Source organism: Ictalurus punctatus, chromosome 12 (genome assembly GCF_001660625.3).
Source record: "Ictalurus punctatus breed USDA103 chromosome 12, Coco_2.0, whole genome shotgun sequence".
In the NCBI taxonomy this organism is placed as follows: Eukaryota; Metazoa; Chordata; class Actinopteri; order Siluriformes; family Ictaluridae; genus Ictalurus; species Ictalurus punctatus.
The window spans coordinates 24892100-24910422 of record NC_030427.2 but is presented as its reverse complement, the minus strand read 5'-3'; the positions used below and the strand labels follow the sequence as shown (position 1 = coordinate 24910422).

Sequence of the window (18323 nt, the reverse complement as noted above, 5' to 3'; positions counted from 1 at the left end):
TAAAACTCATGTCTTTGGACTTGGGAGGAAACCGGAATACCCAGAGGAAACCCCCAAAACATGGGGAGAACATGCAAACTCCACACACACAGGGTGCTGGTGGGAATCGAACCCTGGAGGTGCAAGGCCAATGCGCTAATCACTAAGCCACCATGTTCCCTGTAAAAAAAAAAAAAAGTAGATGTATTGTTTAATAAATAAAAATTGGGCATGCTGTTAAATTTATCTTTGTGGTAGTAACATACCGTGACCTCCACTAATATTGGCACTCTTTATAAATATGAGCAAAGAAGGGTGTGAAAAATTGTCTTTATTGTTTAACTTTTTGATCTTTTCTTGAAAGAAATATCACAAAAATTCTCTGCTCTTGTGGATATATATATATATATATATATATATAAAACCTTCTTTGTTAAATATAGGTGTGCAACAGTTATTGGCACCCTTTTAGTCAATACTTTGTGGTACCTCCCTTTGCCAAGATAACAGCTCTGAGTCTTCTCCTATAATGCCTGATGAGGTTGGAGAATACATGGCAAGGGATCTGAGACCGTTCCTTCATACAGAATCACTCCAGATCATTCAATTTTCAAGGTCAATGCTGGTGGATTCTCCTCTTCAGTTCACCCCACAGGTTTTCTATGGGGTTCAGGTCAGGGCACTGGGATGGTCATGGCAGGACCTTGATTTTGTGGTCAGTAAACCATTTTTGTGTTGATTTTGATGATGTTTTGGATCATTGTCCTGCTGGAAGATCCAACCACGGCCCATTTTAAGCTTTCTGGCAGAGGCAGTCAGGTTTACATTTAATATCTGTTGATATTTGATAGAGTCCATGATGCCATGTATCCTAACAAAATGTCCAGGTCCTCTGGCAGAAAAACAACCCCAAAACATTAAAGATCCACCACCATATTTAACCGTGGGCATGAGGTACTTTTCCATATTACTACCTCTCTGTGTGCACCAAAACCACCTCTGGTGTTTATTGCCAAAAAGCTCTATTTTAGTTTCATCTGACCGTAGAACCCGATCCCATTTGAAGTACCAGTAGTGTCTGACAAACTGAAGATGCTGGAGTTTGTTTTTGAATGAGAGTAGAGGGTTTTTTCTTAAAACCCTTCCAAACAACTTGTGGTGATGTAGGTGACTTCGGATTGTAGTTTTGGAGACTTTCTGATCCCAAGACGCAACTAACTTCTGCAATTCTCCAGCTGTGATCCTTGGAGATTTTTTGGCGACTCAAACCATCCTCTTCACAGTCCGTTGAGACAACATAGACAGTCGTCCTCTCCCAGGTTGATTCATAACATTTCCAGTTGACTGGAACTTCTTAATTATTGCCCTGATGGTGGAAATGGGCATTTTCAATGCTTGTGCTATTTTCTTATAGGCATTTTGTGAAGCTCAACAACCTTTTGCCGCACATCACAGCTATATTCCTTGGTCTTACTCATTTTTATGAATGACTAAGGGAGTTTGGCCTATGTGTTACCTCATATTTATACCCCTGTGAAACAGGAAGTCATGGTTGGACAATTTCCTGTTCCTAGTCACCCAGGTGTACTAAAAAAAATGTAAATTATCAATGGGAATATACTTCAAATATATTTTTCTCTTATATGAATTCATAGGGGTGCCAATAATTGTTGCACACCTATATTTACCAAAGATTTTTTTTTATAAACCTGTGTTGTTTGCAATTGTTTGATATCCATGAGAGCAGAGTATTTTTTGTGATTTTTTTAAACAAAAGATCAAAAAGTTAAACAATAAAGACATTTTTTCTCAGCCTTCATTGCTCATATTTACGAAGGGTGCCAATATTAGTGGAGGGCACTATATCACACCACTCCATCATTGATTACTTTCCTATAACAGCATGTCCTGTTGTGTTTAATTCCTTCCACAACAGACCTAAAAAATAAATAAATCAATAAATAAATAAAAATACATTAAAAAAAAAAGCCTTATTTAAAAAAGGACAGAAAGATTTCTTCACTCACTTATGTTTTTGTGTTTGGAAAATTTTTTTCACTTTAGTGCTCCCTCAGCTTGCAAAGAAGACCCAGCCACATTTCCACCCATGAATATTTCAGTGTTTAATTAGAAAACAGTGCCTTACCCACAACATCAAGGCAATTAAGTCATACAGGCACTAAGTTGAATGTAAATTGGCTTTATCAGGAAAGGAAGACCTTTTCTGTGCATTATTCTCTGTAAATAAAAGCAGAAAACAATATCTAAATGTTATCGTAACGTTCCTACAAATGGAAAAGAAAGCTTCAACAGGCACAAGTTGTGTCCCAGTTCCTTACATATACAGTGTATAGTCGAGTTCAATTCAGATGCACTGAGAACTTCACACTGACAAACTGTTGCGTGGCAAGTGTTATATTCAAGAATGTATAATCATACAGTTATTGATATGGTGAAGTTTCCTCTAAAGAGACATTTACTGAACATTTGTGGAAGACGTCTCCAGTGTCAGTGTTTTGCAACAGTAAGAGGTCAAGTTTTTTTCACACTGTAAAATCTTCAGGACAGAAGACTGTCCGCTTCCTCTCGAATTTGGGCATTCTTCTCTGACAGCCCTCATCAAGGTGTTTTCATTTGCATTTTTTTGCAATTATTCAAATACTTAAACAAGCCAGTCTGGCACCAACAAACCATGCCATGGTCAAAGTTACCGAGATCACCATTTTCCCCCCATTCTGATGCTTGATGTGAACATTAACTGAAGCCCTTGACCTGTATCTGCATGATATTGCTGCTGCTACATGATTCCTAAAGAGAAACCTTCTCTGTTAGGGAAACCCTTTGTGCTGGGTTCTACATAAGTACATCTAAGGGGTACTGCATTCTACAGAGGCATAAACCAATGAAACCCACATTGTAAAACCAGATAAGTTCATTTAACTCAAAAAAATTGAGGAAACTAATTACCTCACAATTTTTAAGCTGATAAACCAATTTCTTAACGTCAAATACACTTAAATACAGTATAACAAGTTTGAGTTAAATTTTTGTTATATTTAAGTGTGTTTAAGTGTATTTCCTCAAGTTTTTTGAGTTGAATGAACCTATCCTGTTTTACAGTGTATTTTCTAAGAGTTTAGTGAATATAATTTGGTTTTGGGCATGTTGGTATTTTTGTGTTTACTGTAGTGTTTAAACATATGAGCACTTTCTTAGCACTCTATAAAACTTATAGTAAATGATCAGTTTGTAGATTTTTGGACATAATCTATAAAATCGTTTATTACTTTGTACTACCCTTAATTTAAAAAAAAAATATATATATATATATATATATATATATATATATATATATATATATATATATATATATATATATATATATATCCATACTTTTTCTGTTTTATTTTGTCCTCAAATGTGACCCTGAGTATCTCTAAAATATTTATGCTTTTACTCTGAGGAAGTATTATTCTAAAAAATTATTTTCTGTAAACCTTAGAAAGGTTTTCTGACAGTTGGTACAAAGTAATTAACCTTGCAGTTACAGAGTTATTAGCATTAAGTTTTGAGTATGGTACACTTACAAATACCCTCAAGGGCTAAGGGAATATTTGAAAACATTTGCTGAAACCACAGAGCTGTTTAATCTGATTAAATGGGATAAAACGGTTGCCTGGTGCATTCCTCTGTTTTGCTTACTACTCTATTCTAACTTAACTTTTGGCTGAACTTTTTATTTGACGGCTTTATGTTGAAACTGAGCAAATGGGGAGGAAAACAAAGACTGCTGCAAGCTATTGCACTTGCTAAACGACGCACTTGCATTATTTAGCGAGGCACCTATGTCACCATGAAGGAAGAATGAGGAGAATTAACTCCACTCAATGCCCTGCTAATTGGGGAATGAGAAATCTTATTAGATGCACTGTGTGGATCAATGAAGGGAACAGACAGGACTTCTTTGAAAGGTTAAGATGCTTTTAAACATCAGAAAGCCAGTGTTCAACCTGTCAATTGTGGTAGTGTTAAATCTCGCATTGAAGTTCAGATTAAAGTGCAGCCAATTAAAGATTGGGATTCAAAGGGTTTTTTTTTCTTTAATACATTTTAACTTCTCTTTTTTTTTTTTTCTTTTTTTTTAATGTTGTCTCGGTTGATTTAAAAATTATTTAGAGGCTTGTTTATTTAATGGTTTCTGTTTTTGATCTTAGTCTGCATTATAGATCTGAACATGGAGATCTCCAGGAGTCCTACAGGACTATGCTTGGAGGGTTACATGTCCTATCACCAACTGGTGATAGTGTAAACTTTAATATGCCTAAGCTGAGCTTAAGTAATCACCACCCATTCCTATGATCCATACATAAAACTTAAAGATGGCAAAATATTTGAGAATGATTTTCTTAATATACTTGATGATGCAAGTTATTTTGGGGTAGTTCTGGACAACTACCCCTTGTTTCCTTCTCTCTTCATTTTGCTAATCTGACTTGGTCGTACAGCATATCTCCTTTACAGCATCCAGAGAAGCCAGTTATTTCTATCCACATAAGACCACTTAAGCCCTTGTTCAGTCCCTTGTCATCTCGAGATTGGACTACTGCAATGCAAATTCTGGCAGGGCTTCCTGTGTGCGTCATGTACGGTTGCTACCATTTCACCATGATAAACCTATACCTTTATACAGATGCTATACATATTTAAGGTCAAAACTGCATCCATCCATCCATCCATCCATCCATTTTCTGTACTGCTTATCCTTACTGGATCGCGGGGAACCTAGAGCCTATCCCAGGGAGCATGGGGCACAAGGCAGGGGACACCCTGGAAGGGGTCCTAGTCCATCGCAGGGCAGAACTGCATCAGTATCACTGCTAATATTTCTTCCAGCTGTACATTTATTTGACCTTGGTTTCCTTTTCAACGAAGCTTATAGGAGTTAGAGTATGAACTCTGAAATTAAATTGAATGTAGATTTCCGCCTCAAACAGATACTTTGTCCATATTTCTTCTTCTTCTTCTTCATTTCAAACAGATGCTGTGACTTGTGGGATCTCTCTTTATTATTGGCAGTTGAAAACCAGATGGGTGGCAAATCCATGATTTGTTTTCAACCTCCCCACATTCTCCCACATCACCCTATATGATGTGCTCTGTTCCCTCCACTGGCTTGCTGTAGCCTCCCACATTAAAAAAACATAAAAACACTGATGCTTGCCTACAGAGTCAAAAATGGAACCCCCATCCACCTGAACCCATCATCCATGAAGTTAAGAAAGACATTCATGATGACTTTTCTTTGTACTTGCACCCATGTGGTGGAATAAACTTCCTCTGCCTGTCTGAACACCTAAGTCACAAGCAAAGATAGAAGTAGTACCTCTTAACCAACCATCAACATGTACTGTTTTGTTGCTGTACCAACTGATACTATCTCCTCTAACAGCCTGTTTGCTTGATACTATTCTTAGACCCAGATGTAATTGGGTCTGATGTAACTGGCATGGGCATCTTTTTTTTATTAATAAAATAATTGAATGTCTGCTTCTTTGGAAGTAGTTTTTTATTCTAAGTCACCACATAAGATTCATTTTGGAAAAAAAAAAAGTAGAGTCTGTTTTGTTTTGCTTCAGCATACCACCTGGTTTCCTTTTTGTGTGGTCACATGAGAACGTGTTGGTCAGAATACCTGCCTGTCTGCTTGGCCTGTTCTGTTTCTATGCCAACAACTCTCCTGCCCTTTTCAAAATTCAGCTGCCTCTTTCAGACAGCAGGGACATATTGACCTAAGAGTAGCCCACCTTACCCTGGGCTCCCACCATGTTACTGTTCTTCAGCCGCTAACAGGTACAATAATCTCTGGTGATGTTGGGAATGTCTAGTGTTGCCTGGCAGAGGCAACACAAGAGGGAAAAAGAAAATAAGAGAATGGGAGAGGAAGTGAGAAAGAGGCAAATAAACCTGAGAGGATGGAGTGTGAACAAACAATGCATGTGGCAGAGCATCTTAAAAAAAGCTATGCTTTTCACAGTTCCATTTTAGAAACATCTGCAATACAAGAGTCAACAATTCTGCAGATTGACATCACACAAGCACGCAAATATTTCTTGTTATTTTGACATTTCCTTTAATATGTTTACAGAGTGTGCAGTGAGACATGATATACAAAATCGGTGGCTTTAGAAATTCTCTCCATGAACAGAACTCAAAAAATAGCAGCTTTTTCTTGGAGTGGCAACAAAGTGGAAGATCTAGTGAGAGAAAATATTGTTTAAACTGATTCCATGGCTGTAGGATGGTCTCAGGTAAATCTCTTGAATGTTTTAAATAGAAATATTTTTAGATTATAAATCACATGAACATCAGAATTATCCATCCATTCATTTTCTGTACCACTTATACTACAGAAGGTGGTGGTGAGACTATCCCATGGGACTTGGGCATAAGGCGAGGTACACACATTCACACACTATGGACAATTTAGAGATGCCAATCAACCTAAAAGGTATGTCTTTGGACTGGAGGAGGAAACTGGAGTACCCGGAGGAAATCCTGGAAGCATGAGGAGAACATGCAAACTCCACACCCACAAGGCGGCGGCAGTAGGAATCAAGCCCCCAGCCCTGGAGGTGTGAGGCAAATGTGCTAACCACTAAGCCACCATTCCCCCTATCAAGAATTATACTAACAAAGTTTTATTGAAGAATTAATAACATCCATGCCATAGCACCCATCCTTGCTGAGCTAACATGAATCAACATCAAAGAAAATGTGATTCAGTGTCAGACATTTGAGCTGTCCGAGGTCTGACAGGTTCTAATTCTGACAGTTTCACTGGAGAGTAAATTCAGTACCACGACAATGCAATTCCTCTCAACCTACGCATATTCAACGTATACTCAATCTAATGCAGATGTTTTCTCAACCATTTTCAGGCCATATGTTGAACATCAAAGAAATGCTCAGCCATTTTCCTCCACTCTGCAGCAATTCACACTTTAGCAGATGTTCCACTCATTATCCGAACACACACTTGTCCTTACTGTGCCATTTCCCTACAGTGTCTAAAATCACGCTTAATGTAGTCTCCATTTCAGTCCTAGTAAAACCAAATAATGCAAGGATTGCAAGGTGACATTGAGCTGTAAGACAGCGGTAACCCATTAGTGAAAACTATAAAGATGGAGAGCTAAAGGGTGGAATGGACGAGACACTCTTAATAGCTTTGTGAATACTGAGATGCTTTCCAGCTTCAGATTTCACACCCCACACTGCGAAATTGCTGGAGGATTTCCAAGATAAGAAATGTGTCTCACATACTAAATGGGTGTCCTTGGGTATTCTAGGCAGAGAAATGTCAAAAATGATTTAGCGATAGAGTATTTTTTTTTATTTATTCTGTTAGTCTTCAATGTTGTCAATCATATGCTCTTGCGTTCTTAAAACAGACAGTCCTCCATCTTGTTGTGTGAAGCAAGGTCAAGAGCAACTGGTATGAGCTAAACTTGCACAATGTTAGAGAGAAATACACAGAAATTCTCCTTCAGGTGTCCCCAGATGCCATCATACCCATATCATACGATGAAAAATGTCATTCAAAATGTGATACAGGGAGCAACGTATCATCTACTCACAGTGTTATACTGTAATCTCACATTTAAACAATATAGTGATAATATAGAACAATTAATCCTTTACAAAGTTTCTATCAGACGTGTTTTTCTGAAAGAGAGGGTTCTGGGAAGAATCATTTAAGGAAGCCACAATGCCTCAACTATCCAAAACTCTGCTGGTACTATAACATAGCTGGAAAATCTCAAATAAGATCCAAAAATCTGAGACCACTGCCAAGCACTGACAAATATATATTTACACAATCTACAGAGAATTAGAGCAGCTGCTAACTTACTCAATATCAGATATTAGACATGTTAGTCATAGTCATGTTCCAGTATTTGAATGTAATAGATGGGATTTTACTCATTTATTGTATTTTGTAATTTATTGAATGGAATGGTGTATTAACGGAATATTCAGATAAAGATTATGGTAAAGTTTAAAAAAATTAATTCATGAATAATGCAAAATTTGTCAGCTTCTATATACTTTAAAATAAAAACAGGTCATTACACCTGTTTTCATAATTCTGATAGCACTTTGATTTAAGTAAGAAATAAAACATGACCGGGAGTGCTGTTATGGGGAAATAATTCAGTCACATTAGTCTCATCGTAGTAGTAAATACAAGGGAACCAGTTCCATTGGCAGTCATACATGCCCATGTCATAAGATGATTTGGTATGCTTTAGATCATGAGCAATTCCTTCCACTTCTTTTCCCATCATTCTGTTACAAGCTGATCTTTGTCTTTTCTGTCCATAGGAGGTTGTTGGGCTTTTTGTTTTGTTTTTTGTTTTGTTTTTTTTAGATGTTTTTGGTAAACTCTAATTTGGTCTTCCTGTTTTTGAGGCTTACCAATGGTTTACATCTTGCTGTGTAAACCCTCTGTATTTAACTCTGGTTATGTCTTCTCTTGATTGTTGACTTGGACACAGCTACACTTCCTTCCTGGAGGGTGTTCTTGATCTGGCTGTGGAGGGTTCTTTCTTCAGCAGGGAAGGAATTCATCTTTAATCTTCCACAGTTGTATTCTGTGGTCTTCCGGGCCTTTTGGTGTTTCTAAATTCACCAGTGCATTCTTTCTTCATAAGAATGTACCGTACAGTTGATTTGGACACACCTAATGTTTTTGCTGTCTCTCTGATGGATTTGTTTAGATTTTTTTCAGTCTAATTATGGCTTTCTTCACTGGCAGTGACATCTCATTGGACTTCATACTGAGAGTTAACAGCAACAGATTTCTAATACAAATGCCACACTTGAAATCAGCTCTTTTATCTGCTTACTTGGAAGTGAAATTAGAGTAAATAACACACACCTGCCCTGGAACAGCTGAGCATCCAACTTTCCATGTATAGTGTAATATAGCCACAAAAACGGTAATGTCCAAATACTTACGGACTCGACTATACGGTATGTATTACTTGCATATAAGCAGTTATTTATTTACTAAGCCTTAAAATGTAAGTGTTTTTAAGATCACAGCTGTAAAGCAGAATCTTAATGAGATGGATATTTTAATTAGGTTAAGCTTTCGCTCTAGTAAGGCACAGATGCTCAGTTTTACTCTTGATCAAGGGTCTTAACCCTCAACTGTTCAGATTTATTCAGTACTTGGATGGCATTCTGGCTCATTTATGCATCTCTTAAGTTTAATCTTTTAAACTTCAGTTTAAAAATATCTTACTATGTCCAAACCATCACATTCTTCTAAAATGGAAGCATGGATATAAAAAGTGAAAATGTGGCCTTATTAGATCTTTCTATTGTGCTGAATCGCATGCCTTTTTTTTTCTTCTTTCAGTCTGTCGTCTCAAGGTCTTCAGTAAAGCTGTCCTCTTCCTGCCTTAATATCATCCACAGCCTCATGGTGTAGCATTTCAAATAAGAGACATTGCACCATGCAGCATCTTGTAAACCTCATGTCTTTTTGACTGCTTAGCAGTGACTCTCTGTCACATGGACCCTAGCCAAGTCTTTCAATTTCAATTATTATTGAATTTAACACTTCATAACAATTACTAGCAATATAAGCATAAGGTATTGAAGTAGCTGTGAAAATGTGTGCGAAGTGTGATGTTCCCAGGTGGGAGTGTAAACATTTAATATTTACCATGGGTGTGTTTGTGAATAACGATGAAGTTAATGAATAGGTTGTTTTATTTTTAGTGAATAACAAACCACTTAAGTGAAGGACGTACGGTACATTACATATGAGCCTATTAAACAGCCCTTCCCTGCTAGAAACTTCCCCCACATAAACATTGACATTACTTTTGAATTGCAGACACTGACTCTGAATACAGACCATCCGGTATCATCATTGTTTTTCCTCAGCAAAGTTGTTGTCAGTCGTCCAAACTGGACTTTCTAGATGTGATTTTAAAAAGCCATTTGAAGAATCTCAGCAAGTTGAAGACATATAGACGATGGAATTAAAACAGCAAGAAAACCGTCTGCATCTGATGAACAGTACTTAAAGGCTATTTCCTTAAAGGAAGGAAAGAAATCTAATCAAGCACTCACTCAGCATCTGGCAGAGTCATCTGGCACCAAAGTCGATGTTTCGACTAGGAGAAAATGTCTTGTAGGTGTGTGTTTCAACTAAGAATCCATTTTTGATGGAAAGCTAAGCAGAGGAAATTGAAGAATATGAAACATAGTGCAGTGACAGAGGTTCGGATTGGAGAATTTTTGGTTTATAAAAACATCAGTGTGTCAGGAAATGTGAGAGACATGGTGATACCTGTCTACCATGAATCACAGAAGTGTTTATGCCATGGGCTAGGGAGCATTTCTGGACAAAATGTTGAAAGAAATTTGAATCAATCAACCATACTTTTGGAAAATAAGTGAGTCAATAGTAGAAATGGTAGAGTGAGCATCACTTTGAACTCTCTCTCTCTCTCTCTCTCTCTCTCTCTCTCTCTCTCTCTCTCTCTCTCTCTCTCTCTCTCTCTCTCTCTCTCTCTCTCACTATTACTCAGTCAGAACCCAAGGAGGCAACACAAATACTTTTCAATCCAGTGGTCTAAGACTTTGTTACTAATATTATTACTTACATTAAGAATATTAACCATTCATTAATATTATTATTTAATAAGGTAGCAGACATGATATTATGAAGTATTTTCTATTTTGATCTAAAATTTGAAAAATGGGTCACTTTGGCATGGACTGAATGCAGTGATTAAATGGAAGGATGCATGCCGCTTACTCCACATCCCAACTGAGCGGCGATGTTACTGATGCCAGATAAGCCTATCAAAGAGAAGCGACGCAGAACTCTTTGACTAACAACAAACGTGAGAGACCATTGACAATGTTCACACATATTTATCTGTATCTCTCTCTGTCTTTCTCTCCTCCCACTCTCAGTTCAGCCCCATCTCTCTCCCTCTCAATTAGCATGAGTCACAGAGACCGAAGCCTTTATTCATTAATTTGTCTGGGGGCTGGAAACAAACCGAATGTGTACCGTGCTCTGTGAATTGTGGGATTGATTTCACAGGTGGCCGACACTAAATGGTGAATCGAGGTCATACTCGTTCATGTAGAGTGCAAAAGGAAGACACGAACAGCTTAAGTTTGTAATGCTGACTGTTGAAGAGTGGAACGATAAATGACAAATTCACACAGTAGCAGATGTGGAAAAAGTAGAGAGAGAAAATGATAGGTTCCGTGTATGAAAGCTACTTAAGTGAAAGTAAAAAATGATCTACACTTGGTAACACTGTATTTGAAGGGTATTTGACAGTAAACTAGCTTACGTTCCCAATTTTCTGACTTTTTTTTTTGGCGTTTACTTCTAAATTCAGTTATTCATTCTTAATATTGTGTATTCTTAGTACTCTGAGGACAATTTCCATTTGCATGATTTCACTGCTCTAGGGAACAATAGATGAAATATGTGGCACATTGAATTAGTTGCTCGCCAATTGTATGATTGTTCTTGAGTGTTTCCAACAGTTATTCTCATTTTTACACCAGTTATTCTCATTAATAAAATATTCTGAGGTGTTCAGATTCTCATTCCAAAAAAGTATTCATTTGAATTATGAATTAACATCATATTGACTGGTATCGTGATATTTCAGCTGGAATCGTATCATAAGATATGTTTATGGTATCGGGACCACCCTAGAAGGTGCACACAGTGTTTCAAAAGAGTGCTATAAATGTAGATTCAATTAACACTTAAGTTTAAGGGTATTGAAATCATTCATTTGGCTGGTATATGGGTGTCATACTGTAAATATGAAGCTGTATTGGAATAATCAATTTAATACCAATGGAAGAAGTAGGTACCATAAGTACACCCCGCAAAAGGTTTATTTCATGTGGAATTTGTGCTTTCAAATTGACCTTACTGCTCAATACCACAATATGTTTGAAAGTAAAGAAAAAGGAGTGACTCTTCTTCTTCCCATCATCTTTAGGAAAATCAGATGATGCAACTTCCTGTACAGCATGTGTGTTCAATTTTCAGGGTGAAAGGGCTGAGCTGAAATGAATTAAATATGTACATTTTTCATCACCTATAATAGATGACTCGTGGAAAAGGATGTTTGATGTATGATATTTTAAATGGATTCATGTGTTAATGCAAAAAATATATATTTCAGTGTAAAGTGTAGCTAGAGTTATAGAGGAGAGGGATAGGAAAAGTTAGTACAGATTTTAGATTTAGATTTATTAAAAATGTTGATCACAAATGAATCTTTTAATGTGCGCGCGTGTGTGTGTGTGTGTGTGTGTGTGTGTGTGTGTGTGTGTGTGTGTGTGTGTGTGTGTGTGTGTGCGTGCCTTCATGTTGGCGCTAATGGGTTTTGCCATGAGATATGGAGGTTCTGGTACAGGGTCAGCCAGTGAGGAGAGATCAATGCAGTTACTCAGATATCAGCGAGCACTACTGCCAAACCACACACACACATACACACACGCACACACATGCGCTATTCTATACCTGTGTGATATTTTATTATTATTGACTTGTGTACTAATTTAGCTGAATAATGTCTACACCTACACTCTTGTCTAACCCAATCCTTAGCCACAAAAACTAAATAGGAATTTTATATATATATACATATATATATATATATATATATATATATATATATATATATATATATATATATATATATATATATATATATATATACACACACACACACACACACACACACACACACACACACACACATATATATATAGATAGATAGATAGATAGATAGATATAAAGTTTAACTGCCTAGACAGTGGTTAAATAGGCAAGACACACATATATATATACACACACAGAGACGGCGGACAGAAAACAGATGTAATAGTTAAGCTCTCTGGAAAAACAGAAAAGAGGGAAGCAGTTTACTTGCCTCTGATCTATTTGTTCATTTTTATGCTCAATACACACACACACACACACACACACACACACACACACACACACACACACACAATATATATATAGATATAGACACTCTTGTCTAACCCAATCCTTAGCCACAAAAACTAAATAGAAATTATATATATATATATATATATATATATATATATATATATATATATATATATATATATATATATATACATACACACACACACATAGATACTTTAACTGCCTAGACAATGGTCAAACAGGGCAGACAAACACACGAGCACACACGCGCGCACACACACACACACACACACACACACACACACACACACACACACACACGGCGAACACAAAACAGATGTAATAGTTAAGCTCTCTGGAAAACAGACAAACACATACAGAGAAGGAGTTTACTTGCCTCTGGCCTATTTGTTCATTTTTTATGCTCAATACAGTTCTTGCATACACACACACACACACATACACACGCACGCATGCGTGCGCACACACACATGCACCTCACACAGTCTCACTCAGCAGGAGAGAGTCCCACTTCCACCCACTCCTCCCTGTGCTGTGTCTGGCAGTAATGTTTTTGTAAGGACATTGCTCGCCTCCCCGCAAAGCTGCAGATAAAGAGATTAGGTCTGAAAGGTTGTGACAGAGTACACGGCGTCCCACTGAGACCTGAACACACACCGCATTCACACACACTGAACTCACACACACCTGCACTCACACAATGGACTCAGGTTAAAAACAGGTCAGGATGGCATTTATGTATACATGCTGTGTGGCCAGTGTTTTCCCTCACCTTTTTGTCACACACACACACACACACTTTTCTATTAGTTTAATTATTAAAATTAGTAAATAACAATAATGATGAAAAGGGAATGTTGCATGAGCATTACGCTGTGGGAAAAGCACCCTCGCGCGTGACCAATATCTGAAGCTTGTGTAACATCATGCCTATTTATAGGCCTGCCATGATCAGGTGGCGTGGCAACTAAGGGCGTCATGTGATATAAAAACCACACCTGTGAACCGCACCATCAGCCTCTGGTAACTGATGCAAAGACGCAATTCACAGGCATGCCCCAGTATGGCAAAGCTACGCAACGTCTCGTTCCTTTCTCAGGGGACTTGAGCTTTACGCTGTGGATACGAGAATACCAACTTTGTCATATTGAAGGTATGGTCTGTTCAAAAGGTCTGAGCCCGAGAAGTCACTGAAAGACACTCGAGCCCGGGGTGGAACATATATCCAGGTTGTAATATCGAATGAATTTGTGCGGCATAGACCACCCCACTGCAGCACATACATCCTCTAAGAGTACCCCTTTGGACAAAGCCTTCAAGGAGTAAACCTCCCTAGTGGAATGAGCCCTTATGCCCAGAGGAGTAGCGAGACCGTGCTCCTCATAAGTGATAGAGATTGCTTCCACTATCCAATCAGAGATGCGTTGCTTTGACACAGCATCACTCCCCCTGTTGCCACCAAAGAAGACCAGCAGTTGCTCCGATTTACGCCACTGGCCGGAATGGTGGACGTAAATACAGAGAGCCCTTACTGGACACTGTAGGTGCAATTTCTCTTGTTCCGGTCTGAGGAATGGAAAAGGGCAGAAAGCCTGCAACACTACTGGCTGGGCAGCAGACGTAGGCACTTTACCAGTAAATAACGGCTGTAAAAACCTCCCTCCCTCAAGGAATGGGGTACATGTCCTATGGCCCCTTTGTCCAAGAGGGATCCTACTTCCTGGCTAACGTCGAACTCTGCGCTGTGCTGACTACTGACTATCTGACTACCTCTGAACTGGGGGGGTTGAGCTCTGAACTGGACCTGGTAACCCTTTTCTACAGTAGACAGAACCCATGGAGACACATTTGGCAGTAGTTCCTACACTGCCAGAAGGTCTTTTAGTGATGTTAACTTTTGCACATTCTATAAGAGGGAAAGCATCAGATTTCCGTTGCTCTGTGACAGCTTGCTGACCAGACAACACTGAAAACTTGGGACAGCCTTTGCTAGGGGAGGCCCTACAGTAGAACTGGGGGATAACAACCTCATGTCCCCTGACACGTCCCTCCACGGCCCCTCAGGACTTCTCCTACTTTGTCTGCATGACCTTTATGACCATTCTCAGATCATGCCTAGTAGCACCTAGTAACAGCTGCGACTGTGGCCACCTGGTTCCCCTGGCTCTCCCCAGGGTGAGGCAGGCTGCCACACTTGCCTTCTGTGCTTCCTTCACATTAGCGCTGGGCTGGACTCGTGGATGCTCGGGCGAACTTGACACGACGGGGCTGAATGCCGGCATACGTCAAGCACACTCAGCAGGTCTGCTTTGTAGGCCTGCGACACTGCCATTATATGCTGTGACCCACAAACAAGACACACCGCCACATAGGCCTTGCCTACCAGCACCGAGGTGGCCTTACATGGCTTGGATGGCAAAGCCGGCCCCTCTAAATTACCTGCCTTCCACCTTCGGCACAGCTAAATAGCCATGTCGTTCATTCCCACAGTGGCAGAATAATCGGACATCACGGGGTTATAAATACGGCTGTTGTATGGTTTCCCCCAGAAGCGTAATATATCGTCATAAAAGGGGAGTTTTCTACGGTGTGAGGGAGATTTATTTTTTTTAAGGGGCAGAAAAGTAAAAATATTTTTCTTTCTTTTTTTTGGAAAAGATAGAGAGAAAACGAAGAGTCGTTTGGGGGTCTTACACAAATGACTGGCATGCAGTCTCGCTGAAGATAATAAGGCTGATGGCACAGTTCATAGGTGTCGTTTTTATTTCACGTGACTTACCTAATTGCCACGTCACCTGATCACGGCCGGCCTATAAATAGGCATGATGTTACACAAGCTCCAGATTCAACATTAAGTGCACAAAATGCTGAGTTGCCTTTGAAAGGGAAAAGCTAATGTGTTCTTTATTCAATCAAAAATTGTTAATGTTGGCTAACACACACACACATGCACAAAACTTGTGGGTACTTGCTTGATGTGCCTACCCACTTCCCCTCAAACTGCAGCTTTCTTGGACAATATAACCAGCTAAAAGAGTCTTCTGCCCTTATCCTGATGACATTTTCAGTTTAGCTGTGTCACTCACAGGCCATTCCAGTGCCTTTAAATGCCCTGTGTGTGCTGTTTTACTCCTTCTGTGATGGACAGCAGGACATCAATGTCCCTCCTGGGCAAAATCCAATCGTCCAATCAGAATAACAACACTGTGTCGCGGCTGAACAATGTAGCTTTATATTTAGCAGCTTATCACTGACAGCCTATCTGAGCGCTGACATTTAACAAAGTGCAGTCACAGTCGCTGGGTTTTTCCATTCTTAAAGCGACTGTCTGGTTAAAAGTTTTTTCACACGATAAAGAGTTACACCTTAGGCATAATCTGTCTATAATAATAATAATAATAATAATAATAATAATAATAATAATAATAATAATAATAATAATAAGCCCTCCAGGCTTTTGTAATTTTGCAATCGCAGAAATTAACACAAAATCAAGTAAACGCCACAATATTCTGAGGAGATTGTAATTTTTCAAAATGACCGCAGATTTTCCACAGATTACATCTAAAAGGTCTCATTTACCAACAATCACCACTGCGAAAGACCACGCAATCTATTCTGTGCAATTGCAATTTCATCAATTCAAGTGGTTTGCCACAAAAAAAGCACAAAAAAACTGAGTTGCATCACAAATTTTGAAAAATTCAGCAGCAAAAGCAAGCATTTTCCACAACGATCACAAAAAAAACACGCTGTGAAATCCTGTACAGACTGATAAAAGAGTTGGCCATGAATCTTGTAGTAAGCCTGCTAGCACACTGGTTTACATAATGTAAGTCATAACGTTAACTAACTTCTTAGGGTACAGCCAGGTCCATAAGTATTTGCACAGTGACAAACGTTTTGTACTTTTGCCTTTGTACAAAACAACAACGGATTTGAAATGACGCAAAAGTAACAAAAAAACAAAAAAACTAAAGTAACACTGAGCTGGGGTTTACCAGTAGTTAGTCAGGTTAGATACAGGACTTTGTTGTCTACACTAATATAGGCCCACATGTGCACCAAATCACCCTCTCACACACCCCAGTGAGATCCACTGCAAAGATCTACACATAGCACCACACGGGGATGGCTAGCCTGCCCACTCTGGGCCCCCAGCTCCTAGTAAAACACAAACGTCAATTACACAATGCAAAAAAAAATGATAAACACACACAAATCAAACCAAATGTGAGTGAAATAAATTTTCCCAAAAGTAATCTTGTCATGGGCATTGTTTACAAAATTAAGATACAAAAAGGATACAAAAAAAAAAACCAACAAAGTAGAATACAAAAAAAAAAAAAAGAATCAAATGGAATACAAAGGAAAACTGACACTCAAACCTGAAATAGTTAGTGGCACCATCACAATGAATTCATCCACTCAGGTACCAAAAACTCAATAGAAGCGCTAATGAAAATAAAAATAAAAGCTTAAAAGAACAAATCTACATACTTTTAATGGTGGCCATAGAGAATTGAGTGAGTTTTACATACCAGCGTAGATATACCGTCTATACAGCAGCCAACTTCTAAGTTTACTAGATGAGACATTAAGACGCAGATCACGCACCTGTGCAACATACTGATCCTGCCTATGATGATAAACAAACAAAGCAGAGCAGCAGTGACCACGCATGCAGCGTAGTGTATGCAGTCAGTTCTTTAGTGTAGAGCGGCCACTATTCAGCACAGCGAGCTCACCCGAGCAGACACCACTTCCCGAGGAAAATATTACAATTAGTGATGTACAAGCAACACTAAGCAAGAGTCCAGAACCTCGAAACAAACATGTACCTCCGATGCAAGGGAGCAAAATCCCAGAAACAGCGATCAGCTGACTAGTGATGCACAGGCTAGCTGACAACGCGACGCCTTTTTATAGTTCCACTAAATGAGACCAAATAAAGAACAAATGCCAAAAGCGGCGTGAACATGCCACCACACATGCCATAACATTTCCTCCACCATTTTGACAGATGATGTGGTATGCTTGTGATCATGAGCCCTTCCTTTTCTTCTTCATACTCTACTTTTCCCATCATTATGGTACAAAGTCAATCTTGTCTTTCATCTGTCCGAAGAATTGTGCGAATTCATCTGTGTGAATTTGTAGACGTTTTCTAGCAGTCTAATCTGGCGTTTGTGTTCTTGAGTGTTAACAGTAGCTTGGATCTTGATTTAAAATGTCTATATTTACATTCGTGAAAGCGTCTCTTGATTGTAGGCTTTGACAATAATACACCTACTTCCTC

At 38.8% G+C, this 18323-nt stretch overlaps 1 protein-coding gene across 1 annotated transcript in view; it reads left to right on the top strand.

The window, feature by feature from the left end:
* Positions 1–13668: 13668 nt before the first annotated feature.
* LOC108273355 (anterior gradient protein 2 homolog) overlaps positions 13669–18323 on the top strand; it is a 157142-nt gene continuing 152487 nt past the window's right edge. Inside the window, exon 1 of the mRNA XM_017482527.3 lies at positions 13669–13681. The gene's annotated coding sequence lies outside the window, so the exon portion shown is untranslated. The remainder of the gene's footprint in view (positions 13682–18323) is intronic.